Genomic DNA, 10,113 nt, shown 5'->3' on the forward strand with positions numbered 1-10,113 from the left:
CGGTGAGGGTAATTTATGCTGCTCTGCGGGGATCCTGCTTCTTCTGGGGCTCCGTATATGTTATTGGTACGAATGATGTGAACTTCCCCCCTCCCTGCTCCAGTTTTTCCTTCTTCAGGGAGGTCTGCAACATGAATAAGGTTAGAATGAACAGCTTTTCCTGAAAGGGCTCACTATTGTGGGGAGAGCTGTAAACTACCAGAAAACCACAGACTAGAATGCATGTAACATTTTAGAATTTCCCTGTAATGGAAGTTGTTTGTAATGGTGGTGGTGTTTGGTACCTTGGAGTTGGTTCCCACTCACTGCAACCCCATATACAGTTTTCAAGGCTTTAAATCTTTGCAAGAGCAGAAAGTCTTGTCTTTGGCCCACAGAGGGACTGGTGGGATCAAGCCATCAGTCTTGTGGTTCCACGTCCAGTGTTTACCGTATGCAGTTACAAGCAAGAAACTCATTTGCCTTTTAGATTTAGAAGACTAATGGAGGGTAAGGGGTGCATGGAAAGAGAAATGGACAAGCCTTCAGGAGGGCAATATGGTAACTCATCAATCAATGCCTCCTGGTGTGATGCTGTGCTGTAGGATAAGCACTGGACTGTGAACCACAAGGTTGGCAATTCAAACCTACCAGCTGCTCCTTGGAAACCCTAGAGGGGTTGGAACTGACTTCACAACACTTAACAACAACGTCTCAAAAGCCTTAAAATGTATATGTCCTGCAGCCTAGACATTTCCTTTTGTCCAGCTGAAGGAAATAATTGGGCAAAAGCAAGAAGATACTTAATTGCATTCTTAAAATTGAACTTTAACTTAATTTTTAATAATAGCAGACAGATTGAAAACATCGGGACATTATGTAGTAGCTAAAGCATGGAAAAATTATCAAGAAGGGAAGTGGAAAAGTTGGTTGTAATGCATAATATAGTATTATAGAATGAACTAGGAATATGTAAATTTATATATAGGGATAACAGCACTGAAGAGATTACACCGTAATGTAGGTGACAATCCCTGAATGGTGGAATTATCAGTGGTTCCTCAAATTTACTGGTATTTAAAAATGAAATACTTACATGACAGCGTATAAAATAATTGTTAAGTGCCGTCGAATCGGTTCCCACTCAGCGACCCTGAATAGGGTTTTTATGGAGCAGTTGGTGAGCTTGAACCGCCGACCTTGAGGTCCAGCGCATTAACCCGCTGACCTTTGTTGAACATCATTCCTGACATTGCGTTATTTTGCTTTGCGGTACTTGTGTTTGTTTTTAAAATCAGGCACCTTTAGACTTCAAGGAAGATCCTGGCCAATTGGCCAGGTTATCACCGCCCAACTGCAATAACAGGACAGACAGGTAAACAAAAGGCAATTGCCATGACAAACAAAGATCATGCCAAAGTCAACATTTTCGCATGGGTCTGAGCAATAAATCCTGCGGAGCAGACAGCGGATGGCAAAGGACTACCAGCCGCCACTTTCCGAGGTCAGAAGACCCGCGCAGAAATGAGGACCTTTGTTTACGTGCCGACCTGGGCCAATGTCAGGTTAAAAGCCGTGAGGGATGCTGAAGACCAGTTCCCAGCTCTGCCCGGTACCCTCTCCCTCCGGATAGCGGCCGGAGCCTTGCCTCCCCCACCCCCATGCTGCCTCGCCGCTCCTCCGCGAGAACTAACTACAGGTGTCCCACGTGGCTCCGGGCCCTCAGGCGCCCTCGTGCGCTCCTGCAGCGCCCTCTGCCCGGACCTGCCCCGTCTGCTGAGTTCTGGCCGAAAGCGGCCTCCGAGCAGATCCCCTGCGACTGGCCTTCCCTCGCCGTACCAGCAGCAGCCGCCTGTCCGCAAGCCCGAGCGCGCCGTGGCCTTGGGACGCGCTGCGGGGCGGCCGTGTGTGCTTTGTTTGGCATTCCCTGCGCCCTACCAGAAGCGGCAGACGAGGGTGCCGTTCCGGGAAGTCGGCGTTCGGAGAAGAGCGCACCTGGCGCGCCCTCTGTCCGGTTCCCCACGTTCGGTCCACGCGAGCGCCAGAACTCGTGCAAAGGGCGGCGGGACACGGAGCCGGCTCTCCCCTGGCCCGCAGCAGGCGCGCCAAGCTGAAGGACTGTACTGCAGGTAAGGGCGCCGGCTCAGCGTCTGCAAATAAAGGCAGAAATCTTGTATTGAACCCCAGCTGCTTGGCACAGCCTCCCGCGACGGCGGGAGAGGACTCGTCTTGTGGTTTTCCCATTCCCCCTTCCGTTTTACAGGACTTATCGTTATGGGTCGGAACCGACTCAGCGGCACTTAACAATAGCGACATGCAGGTGTTTAGGTGTCTTCTGTTCAGTTCCCTACACCCCACCCCCACCCCCCGCAGTCAGAGAAGTCTGTACAAGTGAAGCCGGAGAGGTCCTGAGAGCGTCCACTGTGAGCGGAGGGAAGTCCAGGGGACAAGTCCCTTGTGATGACCCTGCCCTGCCTTCTCTTCCCACCCATCCAGTACCAGCCCTTCGACCACCTGCTGCTGGGACGGTGAATGAGATGGTCTCAAAACTGCAGCTTCTGATCTGGCCAGGTGCATCCATTTTAAACACCTTGGGCAGCTGGGCAGGAGAGAAGCCCCCCCCCCCCCCTTCCCAGCCCAGAGGGCTGGTTGGACGCCACGTTTGCGCTAGATTTGTGGAGATCCGAACAAATTAGAACCAGTACTGTTTTCCATTTCCAGCCCTTCTAATTAAAAACAAAAACCCTAGACTACAACGACTAAATGTTTTAAAATTTGCATCTAAAACCTTGAGGTTGCACTATTTGTAATAAAAAGTTAAAAGGATTTCTAGATAGAAGAAACATTCTATGATGGTGAGGGGGCATTACTCACTGACTAGAGGGTTGTTGTTTTTTGATGTTAAGTGCTGTGGAGTCATTTCTGAACCTGTATAGGGTTTCTGGAGAGCGGCTGATGAATTTGAACAGACAACCTTAACGTTCAAACCTACCTTGCAGTCCAGTGCTTATCCTGTAGCACCACACCAGGACTCCCATTAGAGAGTGATAGTGGTGGTTAAATACTGTAGAGTTGGTTCTGATTCTTAGCAAACCTGCATTGGCTTTCATAGGAGAGGCTGGTGAGCTTGAACCACCGACCTTGTGGTTCAAATGACTTTGCAGTAGAGCGCAGTAACGCACAGTGCCACACCACATTAACATGCGTGGTCAGGCCAGGCAATTTACAAGAGGGAGTTTGGCAGAAGAAAGATGAAGGTAGGTAGAGACAACAGGGAGGAAGGCAAGACTTAAAGTGATTGAGGTTAAAGACTGTTAACTGATGGTACACGGAGGGGAATGCAATATTGTAATTAAGCACAGGAGCTCTGGTAGCGTAGTGGTTACGAATCGGGCTGCGAACCTTAAGGTCAGCCGTTCGAAACTACCAGCCGCTCCGTGGGAGAAAGATGAGGCTTTCTACTCCCATAAGGATTTACACCCTCGGAAACCCTGTACAGGGTCGCTATGGGTCGGAACCAACTCGACGGCACTTAACAACAACAACAACAACAATTAAGCACAGTATATGATTTGTTGAATGTAAAACTGATAATTTGCTGTGTAAACCTTCCTCAATTCACAATAAAAAGTAAAAAACAACAACAAAAAACTCTTAAGGTCAGATTTGTGGCCTTATATTATTAAGAAAGAGTCAGAAACGGGAGCTAGCCCTGCAAAGCCACAGGAGTGAATTTGTAAATGCCAAATGCTTGCAGCAGCCTAACCTGTTTTCTTGTGTCTGATGGGGTTTAAGCTCCACTGTGCTGATTGTTCATGTGGGATGAGTCCTTAGTCTCCTATTGTAGAAATCCAGCTCTTGGTGCTCTGAGGGTTTCCAGGACTCCCCAGGGACCTGCAGGACTCCTTCCTTCATCATCCTTGATAACCTGCTTGATTGAAAGTTCCCCACACTAAACTCATCGCTGCTTGGTCCATTTCAGTGCATAGCGAGGCTATGGTGTTGCATCTGTCTTCCTTCTTCCTGGAGCTGCTGGTGGGTTCCAGCCAACCACCTTCCTGTTACTTGCCTCATACTTAACCCACTGTACCATCAGGCTCCTCTGAACGTCACCAATGATGTGTTTTTCCTTAACTCTGAGCTTTGCTCTGATTTGGTTGCCGTAGTCCTGTGCCATTCTGCCCTATGTGGTTTTCTTGGCTGTAATGTTTATGGACGAAGATTGCTCTTCCGTGGAACAGCTGGGTGGGTTTGAACTGTCAACCTTTAGGTTAGCAGCTGAGGGCTTACTTATTAACCTTTTATACCACCCAGACTCTTTTTCCTGTGCTTAGAGTAACTAATCGCCGCCCCCCCTCCCCCCTAGACTCAACTTCTCTGGAACGAATCCTAGTCGGAGTTCCATGTTTTCTGTTCTTTTTTCACAGATGAGGAAACTGAGACCCTAAGGGAAAGTTTCAGAACCTGTCAGGACTCCCAGCTCTTTAATGAGCCTCATAAAAGGGTGATGGTTTGTGGTTATGTGCCATGGAGTCGGTTCTGACTCATAGTGACCCTGTACAGGGTTTCCGAGGCTGTAAATCTTTACGGGAGCAGAAAGCCTCATCTTTCTCCCACGGAATAGCTGGTAGTTTTGAATTACTGACCCTGAGGTTCGCAGCCCGATTCGTAACCACTATGCTACCAGAGCTCCTCATAAAAGGGTGCACTTATTAATTAATTGGCAGTGCTGACCTAGGGGATAGTCTACTAGTGAAAACGTTGTTGTTGTTTTTGTTAAGTGCCATCGAGTCGGTTCCAACCCATAGCGACTCTGTATAGGGTTTCCGAGGAGCGACTGGTGAGCTTGAACCACCGACCATGCAGTTCAAACGGCTTTGCAGTCTGGTATATTAACCCACAGCGCCACACCAGGACTCCAGTGAAAATGTAGAAGGCTTTCATTAATAATTCTGGTGTGTGTGTATCTTACAGTTAGAGATCCTTTTCATGGTATCCCCAGCACCTGGGAGGGTGCCTGGCACAGAGCAGATGCTAACTATGCTAATTGAATTGAATGAAATTTCATATAATTACAGCAACAAAAGGTCAGCAACACTGTGAGACATTCTAGAACAGTGATCCTCAAACTTTGGTACTTTACACCAGTTTACAAAAAAAATGCTTTAATTGGGAGGATTGTAATAGAATTGCTAGTTTTTAATTTTATCCAATAAAAAGATCTGTAAATAACAACCCCCCACCCCATCTACAAGGCTATTGGAGGTCTCTCCTGGTGGTCCTGCTGGTCCCTTCCTTTCTTTAGCTTTTCATCTTCTTCTAAATCTCCACAGGGCTTGCTCTTCCTCTTCTCCCCATAAAATTACCTGCTGTGTTTCCCTGAATATGATGGCTACCATTGGTCCCCTAATCCTTTATGTTGAACTGGATTTGTCTGAGTTCAATTTAGGAAACTTTGCCCTCCCAGGGGGCATTTACACACACACACACACACACACACACACCATGGTGCAGTGAACTTGCCATCTGTCTTTGTGTGTCTCACACAATGGTTGAGTTGTTGTTGTTAAGTGCCGTCGAGTCGGTTCCGACCCATAGCGACCCTGAACAGGGTTTCTGAGGCTGTAAATCTTTACGGGAGCAGAAAGCCTCATTTTTCTCCCGCAGAGCAGCTGGTAGTTTCGAACTGCTGACTTTGCGGTTCGCAGCCCGATTCATAACCACTATGCTACCAGAGCTCCTAATGGTTAGGTGGTGGTGGTGGTTGTTAACTGCCATCGAGTCGATTTCAACCCATAGCGACCCTGTATAGGATTTCCAAGGAGCAGCTGGTGAGCTTGAACCAATGACTTTGCAGTTCAAACGACTTTGCAGTCTGACGCATTAGCCCACAGTGCCACACCAGGACTCTAATGGTTAGGTTGTTGTTGTTAAGTACCATCGAGTCGGTTCCAACTCATAGCGACCCTGTGCAGGGTTTCCGAGGCTGTAAATCTTTATGGGAACAGAAAGCCTCAACTTTCTCCCACGGAGCAGCTGGTAGTCACAAACTGCTGACCTTGTGGTTTGCAGCCCGATTCGTAACCATTATGCTACCAGAGCGCCTTAATGGTTAGGTAGAACTATGCAAATAAGATGCTGTGGCTCACCAGGGGATGCATGGACCCTTGTTGGGTGAGAGACCATGCCAGTAACCCTACCGAGCAGACTAGTTAGTTTTGTCATCCTGTGAGGCTTACGGGGAGGAGATAGAGGCGCTAGCTATGGCACCGAAGGTAGAGAGAGATGGCGTTGCAGCCATAGTAAAGGCAGTAGTGGCATGACACAGCTGAGGTAGGGCCTGCCAATCCTTGCTGACTCTCAGAGCTAAGAGTTGCAACTGCAGCAGAGGGTGACCAGAAGCTGCTGTGATGGAGAAGTAGCTGAGTTACTCTGTAACTTGAGTGGTACTCTGCTACTTCCTAATAAACCACTTGGCTGTAAATACGGTTTGTGGGTTCTGTGAGATGTTTCAGGGAATTACTGAGCCCAGGACTGGCGGGAGAGTGCTGAGGGGAAGAAGAGGAATAGTTGATGCTGGAGATGACAGAAGTGTGGAAAAGTTGAACAGTTGGGACATCTTTAACCCCCATGCCATAGGAACCAGCTTTTGTGCTGATCCTTATAAAAGAAATTGTTCCATTAACTGTGGGCTCATGTGATCCTGGCAACAAGATTTCTATGTAAATAGATGGATGGTGAAATTTTCTAAGAAGGAAACAGTGAAATTAAGAATTTATCCAAGAGGCTCATGGTCAGACCTCTTGACGTCCCACCGGCTTCCTTTACACTCCATCTTCGGACTACACACTTCCTTGTTACAGCAGAGCTACCTGTGTCCAGAGACCTGCGCTTGTCTCTTAGCTTGCTGCTTGTTAGCTCTTGTACCTTGGACTTTCAGCTTCTCATACATAAAAATGGCAGAAGCATCTACCCTACAGTGTTAGATGATTCAGTGCGTTATAGCATTGGGCTGCTAACTGGAAGGTTGCTAGTTCAAACCCACCAACCACTCTTTGCGGGGAAAGATGAGGCTGTCTTCTCCTGTAAGGATTTACAGTCTCAGAAACCCTAGGGAGCGGTTCCACTCTGCCCTGTGTTGTTGTTGTTATGTGCCGTGGAGTCGGTTCCGACTCACAGCGACCCTGTGTAGGGTTTCTGAGGCTGTAAATCTTTACGGAAGCAGAAAGCTTCATCTTTCTTCCACAGAGTGGCTGGTAGTTTTGAACTACTGACCTTGTGGTTTGCAGCCTGATTCGTAACCGCTATGCTACCAGAGCTCCTTACTCTGCCCTGTAGGGCTGCTCTTAAGTTGGAATCCTCTCAGAAGCACTAGGTTGGGTTTGACATAGTGTTACGAGTGTTGTGAACTATCGAGGATGTAGTGATAACACCATAACATTGTGTGTTTGTTGTTGTTAGATGTCATTGAGTCAGCTTCCTCTGTACAAGAGTAAAACACATCTTCACAATCCATAGTGTGCCTGAGTTCATTGTTATGGTCACTTCCAACCGAGGACACTCATCTTCCAGCCAGCACTGTACCAGGCAGTTTTCTCCTGTGAATCCCCATAGGGTTTGCACTGGCGAATTTTCCAAAGTTAATTGCTAGGCCTGTCTTCTGAATCGCTTCTAGTCTGGAAGTTCCACTGAAACTCGTCCACTGTAGGTGACCTTGCTGGTATTTGAAATATTGCTAGCTTAGTTCCCAGCATGATAACATGCAAGCCACCGCAGTAGGGCAGACTTCACAGACGGCGGATTGTATGTCTAGAAAGTGGTTTACAATTTAGCAGGGATTTTCTCACACAACTTCATGAATCATTACAACAGTTGAGACCCCCAGATGGCACCAACTATTAAGCTTTTGGCTGCTGACCAAAAAGTTTGGTAGTTCAAGTCAACCCAGAGGTACCTCCAAAGAAAGGTCTGGTGATCTAGTTCAGAAATGTCCGCATTGAAAGCCCTATGTAGTACAGTTCTCCTCGGATCACTCGTGGTGTTACCATGACTTGGAATCAACTCCACAGTGACTGGTTTGGTTGTGTGTGTGTGTGTGTGTGTGTGTGTGTGTGTGTGCGCGTGCGTGCTTGGTTTTATACAATAATTAATCTGAGATTCTCACTATTGGACAGATGAATGAACTGAGACAGGGAGCTTGTTGCTTATAGTCGCCCCGCTGGTTAGAAGCAGAGCTGGGTTAGAGTCTTGTCTCCTAACTTCCGGGCCTGTGTGCTTGCTCCTGTCCCTCAGGACTTCCCAAGTCCCCCTGCAGTGCATTTGTACCCAGTATACAACCTAAAGGATTTTCAGACATCATCAAAGCAAACATCAAAAACTCTTCTGGCTGCAGATGTCTCTTGCAGGTGCAGTCAAGGTTGGAGGTCCTGTGGTTTATTTTGCCTGCCCATCTTTTCCTGCCAGACCATCAGGGAATCCAAAATGACCCACTAGAGCTGACCTCAGGTTGTCAGCACATCGGGTGATGAAGCTTGGAAGATTCAGTTCCAGGGTGGAAGGGGAACTTGGGGTTAGAGATGGAGAGTGAAGTATGACCTTCCCAGGGCAGCTTTTAAACCACTCTTCCTGCCATTGTTGTTGTTGTGGTTATGTGCTGTGGAGTCGGAACTGACTCATAGTGACCCTGTACAGGGTTTCCGAGGCTGTAAATCTTTACAGGAGCAGAATGCTCCCGCGGAACAGCTGGTAGTTTCGAACTGCTGACCTTGTGGTTCGCAGCCTGATTCGTAACCACTACGCTACCAGAGCTCCTCTTATCAAACTAGAAATTTGTCACTCACTTCCCCAATTCTCTGGACCTCAGCCAAGTGTTTTGTCAAGTGGACAAGGAAGAGGATTGTTTCAGAGAAAGACTGTAAGAACTTCCTGGCCAGAGATGCGTCCTAAAGCCTAGTGTTCCTGTTCAGGTGCCGGCTTCTTAGCAGGGGCTCAGATTTCTATCCTGCCAATTCAGAGATGGCTGCCAAGGGCTAATCTAACATTTGGAGCGGGGGTTACATTTTGTAGGGAGGTGGAATTGGTATCCTCTTTCACCCTGCCCTCATTTCATTTCGGATCCGAGAAGAGAAGGGGCATTGTCCTGCCAAACTGTCCTCAGCTATTACTGCTCCAGCCAGTCTTTTCAAAAGTCGCCTTGCTTGGGCCTTTGAGAAATGGTACAAAGTGAGCTGACCTAGTGTCCTGCTGCTCACCTGTCCCAACTGTTGCTGGTCCTGTGTGGACGCAGGATCTGAAGACAGGTGAGAAGATGGGAGTTGGGGGAGACACCTACAACCAGATGCAAGAGCCCCAGAAGCCAGGAATCGTGTGTGGGATTTGTATGAGTCATGGAACAAAATGGAAAATGAATGGGATGAGAGAGATGTTTGTGATGGAAAAAGGCTTGACCAGGTATGGCTGGGAACAAAGTGTCTGTTTTTGCCCTTGGGTTACAGCTTGCTCCCGAAGGCTTTGTGCAAGAGTGCAGAATATGGGTATTCTCCCTTCTGTGCTGGAGTTGGGGGGTTTAGGGGCTGTTGCTGATGGTATTAGGTGGTAGAAAACTCCCAAAGGGCAGGTATCAAGGTAGCAGGTTGCTTGTGTTCATCTAAGGAGCTCCTAAAGTGCTCAGTTGCCAAACAGAAGGTTAGAGGTTCCAACCCACCCATTGCTCTGCAGCAGCAAGATGTGGCACTCTGCTTCCATAAATTGTCGTTGTTGTTAAAGTGCCTTCAAATCAGTTCCGACCCATAGCAACCCTGGATAGTGCTTCCGAGGAGCAACTGGTGAGCTCGAACCGCCAACCTCGTGGTTTAAACCAACCTTGCAGTCCAGCGCATTAACCCACAGCGCCACACCAAAACTCCTCCATAAACTGTACGGCCTTGGAAATGCTATGGGACAGTTCTCCTCTAAGTTCTACTGTAAGAGTTGGAATCTATAGCGTGGTGAGATTCTATTTGGTTTTTTGCTGACCTGACCATAGCACGTAGCCTATTTTCTGGATCCTGAACCTTCTGCCAGAGTACCCCTGCTTGCCTCCCTATCCAACATCTCTCCCCAACATCTCTCCCTTAGTAGCCGTTGTGAGCCAGT

Source organism: Chrysochloris asiatica, unplaced genomic scaffold (assembly GCF_000296735.1).
Source record: "Chrysochloris asiatica unplaced genomic scaffold, ChrAsi1.0 scaffold00003, whole genome shotgun sequence".
NCBI lineage: Eukaryota > Metazoa > Chordata > Mammalia > Afrosoricida > Chrysochloridae > Chrysochloris > Chrysochloris asiatica.